Source organism: Achroia grisella, unplaced genomic scaffold (assembly GCF_030625045.1).
Source record: "Achroia grisella isolate CSIRO2021 unplaced genomic scaffold, CSIRO_AGI_Agris_v1 utg3539, whole genome shotgun sequence".
Taxonomy (NCBI): Eukaryota; Metazoa; Arthropoda; class Insecta; order Lepidoptera; family Pyralidae; genus Achroia; species Achroia grisella.
In genome coordinates, this window is record NW_026712814.1 from 125,800 (window position 1) to 140,253 (window position 14,454).

The window sequence follows — 14,454 nt, forward strand, 5'->3', positions numbered from 1 at the left end:
GCGCGTTAATAGATGACGTCGTTACATGCAAAGAAATGTTTACGTTACGTTGCCGTTTTTGATCTTCGGTTTAGATTTGGGGAGGAGCCAAATCCACCTGTTATATATACCAATACATTACTATCGTTACCTAGTACCGGTTCTTAAAAAAATCTGCAGATTTTGCAAAGCTGAAGAGGAAACGTCTCTACACATCCTATGTGGTTGTAGCACACTCGTGCTTTAACGAAACATCTCCTTTGGAAAGTTTACATTCTGTCCTGAGGAGATAAAAACCATCGCTCCTAAGAATATCCATCAATTCTTCAAACTTTGAAAAATGGCGACAGATCACAGTGGTGCAGATCTTAGCACCTAACCAAAATTAAAAAAAAAAACCGATTACCTTAGACTTTGTACAAAGTCATGCGTGTGTAAGTACCTCAGTCTCACATCTATCAGCCGCGAAGCAGCTTGGTTTGTAAGCTGTGTTTCGGTTGCTCGGTGAGATATGGCAGTGAAATTACAGGGTACATAGATGTTAGGCTTGTGGTGGATTTTTTCCGAACTATTCTATAGGTGTTGGCCGCCACTGGCCTTTACAGTGGAGCCAAATTCATTCGTTATATATCAATACTTTAAGGGTAAAATATAAATAGTTACACTTTGTTTTGTAGTATTACAAATCCTGCGTCGTATGATTTGTACATATGTATATATAATACATATGTACAAAGCAAGGGCGGAACACTAGACTATACATATAAATAAAATTGGAGTGCCTGTTTGTAATATTGTAATAACCGTTTTTTACCACTAGCATATGAATATAAATACGGTACATGCACGAAAATATATTTTTTTTTTAATTTTTATCTGTCTGTTTGATCCTGCTAATCTCTGAAATCGTTGGACCTATTTTAACGGGACGTTTTTTGGCAGATAGCTGATGTAATAAGAAGTAAATTAGGCTACTTTTAATTTTAGAAAAAAAAAAGTTAAATTCCACGCGGACGAAGTCGCGAGAATTGCTAGTCTAAAATAAAAATTCTTTATTTAGGTAACACAACTTTTACAAAATCCAAAATTGATTAAATTTTAGTAGTATATTACCTTTTGCCTTTAAAAAGTTTCAGTCTGGTTTTAAAAATGAAATAAAAAAAAGCACCGTGGGAACCTCTATCACCCGGGTACTGTTTAAATTGTGTATTTTCATTATACTCACTGAGGAATGTAAGAGTTGACTATGTACTGTACGGATGGTGAGAGGCCTCAAGGTAATCCCACCTGAGGTTTCTAACGGCGTAAAGGTGTCTTTAGAGATTTTTCATGCAATTTGCATATTGTAAGTAGGCACTATACATTTAATGCAATTAGTGTTCGTAAGATAGCGTCGTAGCTTAGTGGCTTAACATTAAAAAGAAGGTTGTAAGTACAAAGACCGTCACAAAAAAAAAAAACAGTTCACATGTCATTTTCAATATCAAAAAATATGTATATTTGACACGATCAGATTCGAACCTAAGACCATTACGGTTTAAACGATGAAATAGTAACAACTCGAAGACAACTTTCGATTTGTTTATTTTTTTTTAAGTGGTTAAATTGACTTGGGAATTATTTTTCTAAATAATAATAATATTTATTTATTTCAGGCTTTTAAGTGCATTTCGTTAGTGTTATATGTTTCTTAGAGTTATTATTTATATATATATATAACTAATATTTTTTTTATATTTTCATTTTACGTGTAAGTTAAAGTATATTTATTGTATTTTTTCCATTATATAATATTCTTACATGAACATTTTGTTTTTAATATTTTCGTTATGAATAAAGATGTTATCCATCTATTTAAATATACACAAAAAATCCATAAAAATCGTTCAAACCGATCCGGGGAGTTCGATAACAAACACTGTGACACGAGAATTATATATTAGGTTATTATACATTTATAGGTATATTAGATATACAATAATTTATCGAATTCATTACACATCAAAATAGACGAACATAATTTTACAACGCGTACAACTGCTTTCCTAGCCGGTTTTCTCTTTATATTTATAAACTGTGCTAACATAGATTAATTAATTTACATTCCCATAAAATTTACCATGAATGGTCACAGTGAGAGGTAACGAGAGGTAACGTGTAAAGAACACCGACATAAGTATTGCCTATCGAGGATATTTAGAAAACAAAATGGCGTCTACGCCTAATAATGCCATTGTCTCGGACCGGTAGAATTTCGGTTGCAAAACCTGCGCCCGCGCAGCCTGACTCACGCGCTGTTATGTGAGGGGGGGGGGGGGATGTGGGACGGAATAGGTATCTAGTGGGACTGTAGTTATATCCTGTTTTTAATGTCTAGTGTCAGCCATTAATATTTTATGTCTTTTTAAAATGTCAGCGTTAGTTAGTTAACAAATAATATAAGAATTATTATACTTGCTATAATAATTGTTATATTGATTGATCTTTATTTATGTACTAGCTGTTACCCTGTGAGTTTGTTCGCGAGGTTTTTAATATTTTTGTTAATATAAAGTTCTAAAACAAATGTGGTCTATCTAAATCACTTGCCTGCAATTAATTGAAAATAAATATCATCATAATTCTGAAGTAGTTACATATTTCATTCAATTTTAATAAATATCACTATATTTCATAAGTAATTATGTACATTTAAAATTAATTAATTTCATATGCATTTAAATGAACAGTTGCATTTTAGTGTCATGTAGTATTTATTGTATATAATTTAATTTGTGTGAAATTTGTATGTCTGTATATAATAAATTATTATATTAAATCAGATATTATCTGAAGAAAATTCACACAGCGCCATCTAGTCCCAAGTTAAGCAGAGTCATTGTTATATGTATTTACTAGACAACTGATCGTATGCAGACGAATACACACATTTTTTTTGTAAATACATATATAATGTACATAGAACACACACTCTGATACAGTCATACTCCTGAATACAAATAATTGTACTGTGCGAGGAATCGAACCCGCAACCAAATAAAATTGAATGTGGTTTACAATTAACGAAATATTGTATAAATAATTCATTCTTTTCAATTAAATATAAATGGTGTCCGTCTATTATGTAAGTCTGTATGTGTTACAGTAAGTGTATAGCTGTAACGCGATATGTCGGAGAAAAAACAGGTTGTACAAGGCTGGCCGCCGCACTCCACACAATGTTATTATATTTCTTACAAACTCTATTTTGCTAGGGACGTACTCGTACTGTGGCCGATAGCTTCGATCGATTTTATATCGAGACCAGCTTTTTTTGAACACTCAATATTTATCTCAAATTTATTTATACGTATGAATAATTTTGAGAAAATTTGTGAACTAACTTGAGAAACTAACAATACTATTGTGTGTAATATAAGATTTAAGACTATCCTCATGCTGATCTGAGTGGTCTAGAATTATTTGGTTACATTTTAAATAAAAAACCTCACCGTGTGAATAAATTTGAGATAAATCAATATTTATAATAAAAAATATCAGCTCCTCAAATGTATACCTATTTTATGGCAAGGTTGGATGGTCTTACCTTATCTGATGGTGATCAGATTGGTCTAGGATAATTTAGTTACATTTGAAATAAATATAGTTAAAAAAATACAGTTTCTCAAATTTGTTCTTGTTTTATTGCAAGATTGAATGGTCTTACATACCCTAATGGCGATCGGAATGGTCTAGGATAATTTAGTTACATTTGAAATAAATACATTAAAAAAAATTACAGTTTATTATTCTTGAGGAATAAATTTGAGAAATTGTCATTTTTTTATTGTAATATATTTATAACCTGATGGGTATCTGAGTGGCTAAATGCAGGATGATTTAGTTACATTTGAAATTATTTAAGATATTAAAATAAAACAATGTTAGTGAAATGCCAATTAGTTATCAATGTACTTCTATTTAAGGTGAATGATCCAAGAAATATATGTAAGGATATCAAATACTCGGTCTTCTCTGCCTACCCTGTGATGGTCCTGGTGTGAAGATAGATAGATTAATCAGTAGATTATATAGTTTATGCCACGGCTCGTCGTAAAAATTCTCGGCCATATTCAAATCGCTTGCAAATGTGTTGAACTAGCGTTTAACTTAAGGCGAAGTGGTTAACACGCATATGTAATTAAATAAATATCAATACAGGTCATGAAACCTCAACGATGCAAGAAAAATAATATAAACAACCTGCACGACTGCAACCTCAGATGGAACTGACAGAGACATTTGTTATGAGTAGAATCTGAAATTACAAGAAATCATGAATTTTTATACTAAATTTATTTCGCGCAGTTTTGTGAAGATTTAAAAAAAACAAATTTTCCACTTTGATTCCTCGATATTTTTTCTAGTTTCATGAATACTATAACTGGCTCTCAGCTCGGTATTATACATATAACTAGTATAGTGTTTTTTAGTATTATAGTTTATTTATTAGTATTGTATTTATGACTAATATTATGAAAATATGCAATAAGAATTTTTAATAAATAAAGTGCTTCCCCTTAATAAGTGCGCTATAAATATGCCAAGAAAAAGCCTCAATTAAAAACGTTCCTCTCCAGCTTTAAATCAACTAGTAGACAGTTTCATTAGGACATTCATATGAACTATAAACATTATATACAAGACGTTAAGACTCAATTTGCAGTGCATGGAAACGCATGAAGCCATAAGGAAGATGGTCAAGCGTATCATATTGTTAATGCTGCAGTTTGATCTATTAATGCAAGTAGTTATTTTGTTAATTTTACATTTATTATGTCAGTTTATAATAATAATACTTATATGTTAGTAATAATAGTTAGTATATATGATTTATTACACATAGTAAGCAATTGTGATGTTAGCATATATTCATTTTGAAGGTTTAATAGACGTGTGAAATTCAGCCTCACTTAAATAACATTTATTATCTGAAACTGTGCAAGCTATTCTTCTTTAGATCCAATACAGTTAATTTTAGTTCGACAGTTAAGTCAGTGTCAGTGTCAGTGTCAGTGTCAGTGTCAGTGTCAGTGTCAGTGTCAGTCAGCGTGTCAGTTCTTATAAAACGCTAATAACTTAATTACTAATGATATGATACTTTTTTTTTTTGAAATTTAAAATTGAACGAAACAAAACGTAGAACCACGCAGAGTTCGATTTTCAAACGGTTGATATGAATCACACGCAGCGCGGGAACAGTACGTTCGATTTTCAAAGTCATTCGAGTTATTACCTCTTTCGTATCATCGTTACATAGTATAAAACAAAGTCGCCAATACTATCTGTTCACTTATATCGTTTAATAATTTAAAACGCAACGGATTTTAATGCAATTTTCAGCAATAGATACATATATACAGTACCTAAAAACTTGTTATTACTGACTGATCATCATACCGAATAAAGGGTAGAATAAAAGAACTACTCAGAAGGTTTAACTTTTTTTTAAAGATCTTAAATATATTTTTAAAGTTACTATGTACTCTTTGACCAGATTAATAGTGTGTACTAAACAGGACAAAAATATTTTTTCCTGTCTAATTATTTTTAAATTTTAAAAGACAGTCCATATCTTTATTTTTCGATGACGCTGTAAAGGCCAACTATGGCCAACAGTATTAGAGTAGTCCGAAAAAAATGATTCAAGTTATCCATCTACGTCATATTTCATTAAAAGCTTTTCCTATAGTATATGATGTATTTTATCTCCAAAAGAAGGAAGGAATAAATATTTTTTAAGTTTCAATATTGATTAAATTATTAATATATGTTTAAATATATATGTATAATGTCTAGTTTATATATGTATCCATATAATAGTATACAAACCGTGCCGGGATAAACCAAAAAGACTGCGCGTGTATTAAGTCAAAACAGGAAGAAATTTTCCAAGCTAGCGACACGCGCGCCCCTAGCGTCATTGCTCCGTATTAACCCACGCGCGAACGACCGCAAACTCTTTCCGCGGGCTTTCTTTCCAACCGTCCCTCTCGCACGCGCGGCCAACGCGCCCTTTTTTGGTGCCAGAGGGGGACGGCGCGAAAAAAATGGCGAACCCACATGTGCGCGAGCGCTCGTTTTCGTCTTATTTTTCGCAGGTCGTTCGCCTCGGATATATTCGCCGCGCGATTTTTTTTCTTGCTCCAACTTTTTTGTCTCTTTCCATCTGTGTGAGTCCGTTCGGCTAGGTCGCGTGCGTGGGCCGCTGATTTATTTTTCTTAACGCAATCTCGGCTTTGCTTTTCTAATGTAAAGTTTTGTTCGTCCTTTTAAATTCTAATGCGTGTTGTTGCCTTCTATAAAATTGTTTATGGTGCGTTCAATTTCAAGATTGCTGCAGATTTGTTTTATATTTCGCAGTGAAAAGTATTAGCAACAATAACTTTGATAGTTGTAATAGAACATGGTTGATTTTATTAGTTTTATTTCGGGAACTTTTTATTGTATAATATGCATAAAAAATAAATAAATTCAATCTCAACTACTTAGATCAGCTGCTTAGATTTTTTCGAAATAAGTACAATATATATATTTTTTTAATATTGATTCTCATCACTTTACAAGTCATGTATGAATGAATTGGTGATAAGAATTATAGTCATAAATAGTAACCTATTGTGGTGTTTTAGGTAGTTAACTGATACAAATATATACATACATTATTATTATATTCTAAATATATATTTATGTAATACACATAGAAAACATTCAGATTAGTACAAACAATCATACTCATGAATACAAATGTCTATACCGTGCAAGGAATCGAACCCGCGAACATCCAAAGTAAGGTGCTGTGCTAAACCACTAAATCGCCGAGGTCGTCTAAGTGTTTATATAGCATCTAATTGTAGAATACATTACACTAGCTGATACATGCTGCTTCATCTACGTCACATTTCGTATTGCAGCTCGGCTCCTATTGGACTTAGCGTGATGTTACATCATTACACAGTATAAAAAAAATATCGCTGTCGCTGTCAGTTTAAAACTACGCAACGGATTTTGATGCAGTTCTTTTAAATAGATAGAGTGATTCAAGAGAAAGGTGTATACGTTTCAGTATCATTATTATTAGATATAGTTTTTGCGACTTTACAGTACTTTCATACAAAATTTCATCTCCTATTTTATCCCCTTAAGGGTTGAATTTATTAAAATTCTATCTTATTGTATGCCTACGTCATTGTAGCTTTATGTATGCAAAGTTTCAGCCAGATCGGTTTAAAATTGACAAAGTTTCATAAAAACTTTCATCCCCTATTTTATCCCCTTGGGGGTAGAATTAATCAAATCCTTTCTTAGCGGATGCCTACGTCATAATATCTACCTGCATGCCAAATTTCAGCCCGATCCGTCCAGTGGTTTGGGCTGTGCGTTGATAGATCAATATGTCAGTCACCTTTAAGTTATATATGTTTAGATACATGTACACCCGGGCGAAGCCGGGGCGAGTAGCTAGTAGCCTATATAGCTTTCAAATGACATATAATTTTTATTAAAATGTTTTATACTTTCATTTAAAACAATGAATGCAGAAGTAGCCCTTGAGTCGATTAGGTTGTTCGCAAGTGACAGTAGTGTAGTCATTTCGAGATGAGAAGAACTGACAAGAAACTCAGTTCGTATTCTTTTCAAATAATATTGTACATGTTTACAATAATACAGTTACATTTTTAAATTATATATATATATATATGCAATTTGTGTGGTCGAGCCGTATCAACGCATGCGCAGCACCGCGTCGTTTCTAGATAGAAATAGTTCTTTATCTACAACTGCACAAAGAAACTCTATGAGTACATAAAACTCATACTTAGTCGAGAGCGAGTGATAACGCGGCGAATAAATACTGGACGGTTATTTATAAGAGTGTGCCGTATTCATAGTCGTTGCTAATTTCTAAATAAATAATAACATCACGACATATATATGTTTATTATTTTAATTGAACTAGCCGAACCCGCGACTACGTCCGCGTGGATATTATTTTTTCTAAAATAAAAGTAGCTTATGTTACTCTTTTTTACATGAGCTACCTGCCAAAAAAAGTCGGGACTTTTGAAGACTCTGAAATGGCCGATTTTGACGGGTCAAAATCGGCTATTTCAGAGATTAGTCGGAAGTAACAAACAGACAGACAGGCAAAAATAGTAAAAAATGTTATTTTGGTGTATGTACCGTAGAACGGGAGTCCTGACGGATACTACTTTAGTCTGAGGGCAGCGCTAGGGGTTCGAACCTCGGCTCAGGCCGTCGTAATTTCGATCCCCGTTTGAATTGACAGGGCTCGATCGGAGGGGATTTTGAGTAGTCATGCTCACTATGTCCTAACATGGCGGAGAGGTGGGCCGGATCATTGGGTTCCCTAAAATATGTTCGAGCGCAGTGATGGGTGGCTCATACATCATACTCGTGAACGAGTGCTGTTTATAGGGACTGGTCTGCTCTAATCACTACAACTGTTTTTCTCAAGCAATTGGTTGTATTTAAATATTTTCTATATTCGTGTATTTCATTGAACTAGTGCTACTTGGTAGTTTGTATTCACACACTTCAACTTAAAAATGTAATGTAACAACAAAATTATTTAAAAGAGCAACACACAAGTTTCTTGCTCATTCTTCTTGTGATGAGGATGTCGTAAAGCTTTCGAATGAGTGGTAGATTGAAAATGTGATGACTATTTAAAAGTGTTTCAAGTGTTTATTTGAATAAATGATTTTCTATTCTATTCTATTCAGATGTGTTATCAACTGTCGATGTAGTGAATGAAACACTCTATATGCTCTCATTTCTCCTTCTTCTTCTTAACGCTACCTCACTTTATGCGGGATCGGCTCTCCTAATTTTGCGGCGACTTGCTCTCATTTCGCTAAGTGTATTTTTTACGGATAAATTTGGAATGGTGCATCAGCCTGTACTAGCGGTACATGTTGGGTGAGGGGACCAGTGGAGAATGATAGAATAAGCATGAAGTCTGGAAGTCAGGGAATTAACAATGCAAAGGTGACCGCGTGGAGGTCGATGAATCATGGTGCAATGCTAGCATTAGAGACATATAACTGGTATAATTTTCTCTTTATTAATTAAAACTTTTTTAACTAGATATCTTGTTTGATTCTAGTAAAAAAATATATTGCAATTTTCCTAGTAAAACTATTAAATAGTTATTAAGTCAGATAGTTTATATATAACCAAATGTCCTAGTTCAACTATAAATATACAGTCAATGATATATACTCAGTGCGAATGGTATGTTTAAAAAAAATGTTGTTTACAGTATATTTTGAACCTTGACTATAGATGCAGCGTCAGAGCTTTTTTTTCCCCTGTGCCACCGGGGTTATCGCTGGAAAAGTGGTGGATTTTTCAAAATTTTATCGTCGTACGTAGTTTGCGATAACAGTTCTAGTGATGCGCTCAGAACTGCATAGTCGAGATACTGATTATGTTATAATCGATTCGTGACATTATATATAATAAAATCATATACTTGAAACCAAGGCTAAAATAGTCTATTTGTTTGTTTTCATGTTAAGGTTTCACATATAAATAGCTAGAGAAATTAGAATGAAGTTATACAGATATGTTGTTAAATATAATCATCAAAACAATTAGCGTATAAGACAAAGGAAGATAAAAAGAAAACTCTATAAAAGGCTAAAATATTTGCTTTGTGAATATATTCAATAAGTCCTCTACTATTAAATAATTTATATATTGGAAAGACAAATAATAATGCTTGGCATTCTGTACAAAGCTTATCTCAAGCAAGCAATCTCATGTCTTAATTTAAGCTTGTACTATCGATGTTAAACAACTGGCAGAAATGCTATAATGTGTTTATTTTAAATTTATATTTTTAAATATATCTACGCTAACAATCAATCACCTACAGTGAAAACTTCCGTTAAAAACTTCCGCTGTATCAAATCGCAGTGGGAGCCTAAGAATTTATAAATCCATATCTATATATATATAACTCAAAGGTAACTGACATAGTGATCTATCAACGCACAGCCCAAACCACTGGACGGATCCGGCTGAAATTTGGCATGCAGGTAGATGTTATGACGTAGCATCCGCTAAGAAAGGATTTTGATCAATTCTACACCCAAGGGTAGTAAATAGGAGATAAAAGTTTGTATGAAACTTTGTTAATTTTAAACCGATCGGGCTGAGACTTTGCATGCTTAAAGCTACTATTAAGTATCCCTAAGAAAGGATTTTGATAAATTCCACCCCTAAGGGGATAAATTAACGCGAGCAAAGCCGCGGGCAAAAGCTATTACAGTATATACATATAACAAAAACCTGTGAAACAAATAAAGGAAAAAAAAAACAATCAATCAATCACTTATGTAGGCGGAAATGTTTTTGGTATTTAGAGGGATCGAATTTGCGCCTATTAGACGATGAAACAGTGCGTTAAACCACTATTAGCTAGTCCTTTTTTTTAATAGCAGTTTGTGAAAATAACTACATGTTATTTAATGATAAGTGGGTAGTGTGGTTTTGATATGAGAATCACTATAGACGCAGCATCCAGTACTGTATTTGTGATTGTCAAACCTGATAGTTTGATTATATTACACCCAAATATTTCAATTTGAACAATAAATAAAAGAGTTTTTAAGGGTCAATAATGCGCACGTGACACCCCATATATTTTAGGCATCCATAGGCTACGGTAACTGTACGGTAAATGAAAATGTTAATAAAAAAAGTGCATGACACTGACAAGCGTCTAAAATGTCCTACATGAATAAATGATAATCTGATTTGATTTGATTTGAAGTAGCCAACCGAAGTGGACAGTAGGAGTAGTGATAATAAATTAATACTTGCATAATTGGTCGAAAGGTCCTGTGTGGTTAAAAAAACACTGTAACTTATCTAACTTTGAGAATGATTATAAACTTAGGATCCTAGGTAATTAGCTTCAATGTTTGATCCTTAGATTCGGATTTGAAAATCAAACAAATTTCCTTACCTACTCCTTATTTAGTTAGTACTTATATAATAACAATAACCCTACATATCATACACACAGTCATCTAGTCCCAAACTAAACAGATATTGTGTTTTAGATACTTGATAACAAGAATTAGGTACGTTTTCTTTAAATACATATATAATATACTCAAAGAAACAAACTCACGACTATCGAAAGCAAGGCGATATACAAAACCTCTAGACCACTGAAGCCATCTATATATCTATAAATAATATGTTAAACTTAATTATTAATTCTATACAATTATTTACAGATAAATATCTATATATATACGTAGGAATGTTAAAGCTAATTCAAAGTTATTAATAGAAAATAACGTTGGTAATTTAAACACAAAGACATAACAACATTTCCTAATTATCTGCAGTAGAAGCATTAAAGTAAATCGAGCTTAAATCAATTAACTTTAAATTCTTTAACGAGCCATTTTATAGTAAACTATAAGATATTTAATCATTACGCAACGATCTTGACTAGAACTTAAAGTGAATTGTGTCACTTCACTAGTTTATAAACTAGAGCAACTAGCAAGATGGCCGCTGACAAAACAACACACCCGCGAAAACGTTGCGAAATAAAAAGGGCTCTTATTTTTTTCTCCTTAAAGCATATATTCCGCTATAGTACGTTTGGTTTTTAAGTCGTATAATGTACGAGTAAAAATGTATTTTTTAGTTAGAAAAAAGATAATAATAATGTGTGTTTTAAATGGAAAATTTTATAAGTTGCCGCGGCGCTGGGCGGTTGGCGCGATCGAGGTAAAAATTCCACTATTATATAATACGATATTTTTTATATTTTCTTTTTTCTTCAGCTATTTTTATACGTTCCATTTTCAAATATTTTTGGTTTAATGTAAAAATAAACTCTTAACATTCTTTTAAGGATCTACTTCGCTTGATTATGGATTTATAATGTCTCTCATATATTTTTTTTATTGTAATTAATTTAAAAATAGAATATATGCCTACTATTACGATATACCGAGATAATCATGATCAAACACATTATTAGTACCTTTATACGGTTTTTTTTTATTTTAATCTAAACAGAAAATGACAATAGTTGATATTCACCTAAAATTTATTGTAATGCGTAAATGTCTCATCCTATCTGAGTATTTATTAGTGTGTATAGTCGAGGTGATGTCATTATAAATTTATACTAATTATATCTCTGTATATAGTCTATACAATACCTTTAATATTTGTATATAATGTTTACCCTAAAACACCATAAAGTTAAAATACAGGATACGATCTTCTCTCCTGAAAAAAATTATAACAATTTTCTTTTAATTGGATGATGATGAAATCGTGTCTTATTTGAATTAATGTTATATGTTGACGGGATGGGTAATTTAGAATTCACTAAGAATTAATTATTCACAAGGCAGACCGCGTGGGGGTCGACCAATATAGTAAAAAACTTAAAAATCCTCAATTGCAATCAAACTGTTGCCACCTTGGCCATGCGGCATGGTATACAGTTTTTACAAATAAACATAGAATAGTGACGTCATTCTGATTGAATATATTTTATAATTGTCTTTGAAAAATCAATTATATGTTAAGTAATAATAAAATATTCCATTATTTTATTGATACAATCTTACTGGAAACAACTTTTTTGATAGTACGTCTATTCTTTAATAGATGTCAGTAGGGTTCAGTTTAATCTGTCTTATTAGAACAAAACAAAATGACTCATCTAATTAGAATTAATATAATTAACCCATTCTTATTAGTAGGTCATTTGTAGATTAATAAAGTGGAACATTATATTTTTTCTATATGAAATATATAATTTAGGTATAATATATGTAATATATCATACCTTACCAGTATATATAAATACTAGTAATTATCTATACATTAATATAGTACGTAAAGCAATAACTTTGTACCCCTTTCTACGAAATTGCGCGGAAAGAGCAGTATGAAATTTCGCACACTTATAGTTTATATATAGAAATAGTGTATAATGCTAATATTTATTTTAAAAATATGCATCAAAAATACACTAATTAAAAAAAAAATTACACACACTTGTATTTGGCACACACAGACTTAAAAGTATGATTTTTCTCAATAGAATTTTAATAATGTTTAAATTTATAATTTAAATTAATTATTTCGATCTTTAGGCGACCAGTACTAATTCTAATTATTGCAATTAATGTACAAATATGGCTCTAAATATTGTTTTGAAAATAGATAGATATTGACTACAGGTTTGGACGTATTGTATAATACTAACGTAAACAGATTGCAAAGAGTATCATCGAAATAAATTTAGTTTTAGTAAAGATTTCGTCGCCGAGCACCTCTAAAAAATCGTCCCTTAGACAATTAAATCAAATAGTATTAGAAGTAGAAATAATCTTTATTCAAATAAACTCAATACAATCACTTTTGAATAGTCATATTTTTGATTCTACCACTCATTCGGAATGCATATTCATCACAAGAAGAATGAGCAAGAAACTTGTGTGTTGCTATTTTGAATAGATGTTTTTTTGTATAAACAATTACACAATAACAAGTAAGAGGTATGCGATAATCAACATAGAAACCGCTACACACTCATTCTTAGTGCAATCAGATAATATTATCAGCGCTATGAATTTTAGGTTTTTAAAAGAAGTATGAAACTCTTACCTTCGTTTTTTGCCCTTTATATTAAGCATTAAGTTTTTATAAAACAACGACCCAGTCTAAAAATAAACCTTCGAATTATATGTTATTAATATTAATACGAAACTCTTTTATAATATTTAATGTATTTATAAAATGGATCGCTTTTGTAAGTTTTTATAGAGTCAAGAGTGGAACTGATTCATAGATAAAACAGTGTCTAGTGTTGTGTTACATCCGGTTTTTAAAGTACTAAATAGTGATTTAATACAGAGTTAGTAATAAAGGCAGTGATAATTTGCAAGAAACTGAAACCATTTCCCAAAAGAAATAAAGTAGTAATTTTTAAATATTTTTTTTTTAATAACTTCATACAAACTATTCTGTCTGCGGACAATTTAGATAAAAACCAAAAATTTTGTTTTCCTGTTTCTTGCTGAAAGCTAGTTTCATTACTTATTGCATTTATATTACTTTATTTAATTACGCTACCATTATCATGTGTGAGACCACGTATATTCAGTGCTGAAACCTGACCATCGCTACTGGAAGCGTTACCACCTTCTCTATTGGTGATCAAATTCCTACCGTTATTGAGTCTACACCCATATTGCAATACGTGTTTCGCCTCTGAACGAGGCATCATCAGGCATTGAATAGAGTTCGGATATAGCTTGGAAGCCTAGTGTTGACTGTACGGCGAGCAAACTGCGACTATAAACCTGACTTACCTTTCCCCACTAGATCGTCATGGTAGTGTTGTCAAAAGGTAACTTC

The 14,454-nt window shown here is 31.9% G+C and overlaps 1 protein-coding gene across 2 annotated transcripts in view; it reads left to right on the top strand.

Annotated features, from left to right (window-relative positions):
- Positions 1-14,454, top strand: part of LOC131843881 (zinc finger protein 628-like) — a 117,998-nt gene that overhangs the window by 13,639 nt on the left and 89,905 nt on the right. The window contains exon 1 of one of the 2 annotated variants that reach the window (XM_059192647.1): positions 11,692-11,799. The exons of the other annotated variant lie outside the window; for it this stretch is intronic. The gene's annotated coding sequence lies outside the window, so the exon portion shown is untranslated. Of the gene's footprint in view, positions 1-11,691; positions 11,800-14,454 lie in introns of those variants that run through there. 2 annotated transcript variants of the gene reach the window in all.